Raw genomic sequence first — 5,079 nt, 5'->3', positions numbered from 1 at the left:
GCTCAAGGGCAAGTTTCAGAGTCTCTTCTGTCATCCATTTTGGTCTTCTCTTCCTTTCTCGTCTTTTTAGTGATCTCTTGCTTTCTTCATGGTTAATGTTCTTAATATCCTCCCACATTTCTTCTGGTTTGCAATCATTGGTGTTCAATGCATCAAATGGTCTCTAAATTCAGGAGGGATATATCAGCACTTGAAACAGTAACTAGAAAAGCTATATGAAATAATTCACTGCACCACAGCTGTACACCAAAGCCCATCCATTTGCAGGTCTAACTCTAGTGAGTCACAGTTACAGCTTTGCACAGACACCTCTGGCCAGCTACTCACCACATGCTATCTGGGTTTTAGGGTAGAGGGACCTTCTGAGGCCACAGAATGGAAGGGATACCAAAGAAGTACCATGCCTGACCCCACACCCAAAGGCCTGATATAGAGGTCAGTCACACTCTGAGGCCTAATGCTGACCATTTCTAGCTTCCCCTGCTCCTGGATCTGCAGGATCCTGTGAAAACTCCAACCCCCCTCTGCCCTTCTGTTCACTCTGACTTTTGCCCCTCAACCTCCACTGGCCTGGCCTGTCACCAAAAGGAGATATACTGCTGAGTGGATAATGGCTGATGGAAAAGAATCCATCACATCCCTGGAGTGGCAGGAAGCAGAGGAATGAAACTCACTCTTCAGGGTGTGGGGCTTACCTCATCCTCATTGGTAGAGCAGGAAATTGGTGTCTGGACCAGCACAGAAGCCATGTCGAGAAGTTGCCAGGTCTCCTCCATGGGCTGTGGCCTGGGAGAGAGCAGTGGCAGACCATCTGGATGCAATCAAGACTGTTATGACCTCTTGGGGAGAAGAGAAACCCCTCAGAACTGAGGGCTTTGAGCCTCACTTTCATCGGTGGGGGAAAGGGAGGAACCATTTGGTGTGAAGATGACACACAGAGCATTTAGTGGAGTGAGTGAGAAGTAGGAAAATGAATGAGTTGCGAAAGAGGGGAGAACAAGGAGCAGATTCAGGAAAGCCACCATTCCCAACTGACTTATACACAAAGCTTTGGGGGAACCAATTTGGGGGGATGGTGCTGAGGAAGAGGTCTCATAACTTAAATCCATGGGTTCCAAACTCAGCTCTTGCTTGGCAAAGAAAGAACAGCAGCATGTAGCAAGGCAAGTTTCAGAGGGTTTCTGGTTCCTGATTATTGAGAGAATTTGGCAGGCATCTCAATCTGGCAAGGACTCCAGGTGGGAACCCATAAGAATCCAATGTAGGAATACTGGATCCTTATGGGGGGTCCTTTGGGAGAGATCTCCAGGGAAAAGCAGGAAAGGTGGAGCCCTACTTGCAGAAGAACTAGTGAGGGGCTGAAGTCCAAGTACTCTGAGGAACTGGTGAAAGAGCTGGAACTTCATGGCTTGGAGCAGAGAAGATATGATCTCTATTCTCAGACTTCTGAAGGACTGTCATGTGCAGAGGGAGAAGACAGTGTCTATGTGACTTTAAGGAAAAAGCCACAGAGAGACAATTCTTCTGCTCAGTCCAAGAGAGAATTTTCTCAAGAGCTGTCCATATGCAAAATTGGTGGATGAAAAGTAGTTACCTGTCCATCATTGGAGGTGTGTGATCAAGGGCTGGATGTTCACTTTGTGGAGATTCAAATAGTAATTGAGTGTGCTCTCTTGGCATCTCTCTACCCTGGCCACCCTGTCATGGGAATCTTTGACTCCATGAACTAGATTTCATCTCCATAGATAGAGTCCAAGGAACTAGAGCTTGGACTCCTCAGAGCTCCCCAAGGGACTTGAGACTTCACATCCAAGAACATGTTGTTGTTGTTGTTGTTGTTATGTGCCATCAAGTTGGACCCGACTCATAGTGACCCCTCCTTGGGTTTCGGAGGCAGTATCACTACGAAAGTAGATTGCCCCATCTTCCTTCCAAGGAGTGTCTGGTGGGTTTGAACCACCAGCCTTCTGGTTAGCAGTCAAGTGTTTTAGGCACTACACTACCAGAGCTCCTTCCAAGACACATAGTTTTACTTATATGTCTCCACTGTTCTATTGCCATTGGTCTGTGGCCTGAAAGGTCTCTCACAATGTCAGAATCTTACCACACTGGGTATAGTGATGGTGTTTCATGATATATTTTTTTCATGCCATGTGGTTCCTAACTGCAAATCAGTGGCTTCATATGGGACACAACTTATGAAGCAGTGATTGAGTCCAACTTCATGGGGAATTAGAAGGATTTTCAAGGATACTTTGGAGTCTGCAATTATGCTTCACTGGTTAACTTGAGAAGCTAACCTCATGTAAGGTGTGGCTCCACTCTTGAGTGTTTAGTTAACACTGCTAGGCACAATGCAGTGTGCTGGGGATCTGGACATAAAGAATCTCTCTCTCTCTCTCTCTCTCTAGAGGCCTGGTGCCTCTCTGCTTCCTTTGTTGTTGTTGTTGTTGTTGTTTGCCATCGAGTCAGCCCCGACTCATAGCGACCCCTCCTTGGGTTTCTGAGGCAGTATCACTACGGAAGTAGGATTGCCCAACCTTCCTTCCGAGGAGTGGCTGGTGGGTTTGAACCGCCAGCCTTCTGGTGAGCAGTCAAGTGCCTTAGGCACTATGCTACCAGAGCTGCTTCCTTTAACACAGGACAAATCAACCCCTCCCATGAATTGTTCCTACCTCCTTCAGCTGAAGATCCTGTTGGCTTTGCCTTCAAATGAGATTCAATATCCAACTTTTTTTTTTTAATTATGTCTCCTCTTTCACTTTGGTCCATGCCACCATCATCTCTTGCCTGGAAAACTGCATTAGCAATAACCTCACTGTTTTCTCTGCATTCACTCTTGCCCTTCATATTATCTGATTTTCTCACAGCAGCTAGAATGTTTCTATTAAAACATAAGTCAGATCATGTTATTCCTACACCCAAAATCCTCCAAAGGCTCCATTTCCCTCTAAATAAAAGCCAAATGACTTAGAAGGACCTGCAAGACCTGTCTCCCACTTTCCTGACTCATCTCTCACTACTTTCTCATTACTGATTCCAGTCTATTTTGCCATTCTTCAGACCTAGGCACACTCTCACTTCTATGCTTGTGCTTTGACACTAACTGTTGCCTCTACTGAGGAAACTTTTCCCATAGAATTTAATATAATTTATACCTTCACTTCCTTCAACTTCTGTTCCAACATTACCTTATTGCAAAAGCCTTCTTTATTGCTACATCATTTGAAATAGTGACTCCACCACTCCATGCTACCTAGTACTTCCTAATCCCTTACCTGGCTTTGTTTTCTCCATATCACTTCTCACCACCTGGCATGTTGTATATTTTTCTGTTTATTGTCTTTATGTGGCCAGCAGAATATAAAAGAGTATCTGTTGTTCTCTGCTATATCCCATCACCTAGAATAATGCCTGGCATGTAGTAGGTGCTTAATGAATATTGAACGAATTAGTGAATTAGAATAGACACCTACAAGCCCATTTAACCAGGGTAGAGAGCCAACTCTCTCTGCCTCAAAACTGGAGCTCCCCTCTGAGTTTCCCCTTTCCATAATGCCATTACCTCTGACCTGCTGGACACAGGTCTCAGCCTAACTCCACTCATGGAAAGTTATCCATCCTGTCTTAGCTGACACCCTAGCCTTGCTTTTCTCTCCTCTTGATGCTTACTTCCTGCCTGGCTGATCCTTTCTGCCAACCACATCTCATCATCTGGTCTAGTATCTACTGGCTCATCAGGTTCTCAGGATTAAACTACTCAGGCAGACCTATTTTGTACACTGCCACCACTAATGTCACACCAACCAAAGGGACCTGCTGACTTGCTCAGTGAACACCCCAAGGAGATGAGAGATAAGAGTTGGGGTAGAATTTTAAATTTTTTCTATCTGAGCCTCTATTGTTGTTGTTAGGTGCCTCTGTGGCAGCTCCAACTCACCATGACCTGATATACAACAGAACAAAACACTGCCCAGTCTTGCACCATGCTCACAGTCCTTATTATACTTGCACCAATCATTGCAGCCACTGTGTCTACCCATCTCATTGAGGGTCTTCCCCTTTTTTGAGGACCCTCTACTTTACTGAAAGAAATGACAAGATAAAGGGGTTGAACAGAAGATTTCAAAGAGCAGTTTGAGCAGACAAAGCCAATTACATCTTCTGGCCAAACAAAACCAAACTCACTGCCTTAATTAAACTCAATTCAGACTCATAGCGACCCCCATTGTGTTTCGGAGGTGGTAAATTGTTTTTTCAATTTTTATTGTGATTTGGGTGAATGTTCACAGAGCAAATTCATTTTCCATACAACACTTCATATACATTTTGTCTCATGACATTGACTGCAATTCCCCAGCTCTCTTCTTACTTCCTCTTCCTAGCTACCTCTTTCCTCTGTCCTTCCCTCCCATTCACTCCCGCCCCTGAGCTGTCTCCCTATGCAAACACTGCCCTTCTGTTCTTCCATGACTGATCACTTCAAGGAGTGTATCTACCCAATGTAAATGTTCACCTTATATTCCTGTCTACTGTTTGGCTGGCAGCCACAGAAGTGAGTTCAATTCCAGACCTGAAGGATGGCTAGGGATCATAGTCTCAGGGGCAATGTGGTAAATCTTTATGGACATAGATTACTCCATCTTCCTTCCACTGAGCTGCTTGTGGGTTTGAACCACCAAACTTCTGGTTAGCTGTCAAATAAATGCCTTAGGCACTGTGCCACCAGAACTCCTTGTTCTTCTGGCAGTCCATAGTATTTTCAGTATTCTTTGCCAACCATAATTCAAAGGAAACAACTTTCATTCGGTCTTCCTTATTCATTGTCCAGCTTTCATATGCATAGGTGGCGATTGAAAATACCATGGTTTGGGTTGGGTGCACCTTAGTCTTCAAAGTGATATCTTTGCTTCTTAACACTTTAAATAAGTCTTTTGCAGCAGATTGCTCAGTGCACTAAGACATCTGATTTCTTGACTGTGGCTTCCATGGGTGTTGATGGTGGATCCAAGTAAAACAAAATTCCTAACAACTTCAATCTTTCCTCCATTTATTGTGATTTTGCTTATTGGTCCAGTT

This window comes from Orycteropus afer, unplaced genomic scaffold, assembly GCF_000298275.1.
Source record: "Orycteropus afer afer isolate SDZICR_OR568_19922 unplaced genomic scaffold, OryAfe1.0 scaffold00906, whole genome shotgun sequence".
Taxonomy (NCBI): Eukaryota; Metazoa; Chordata; class Mammalia; order Tubulidentata; family Orycteropodidae; genus Orycteropus; species Orycteropus afer.
Note: the sequence above shows the minus strand (reverse complement) of the source record.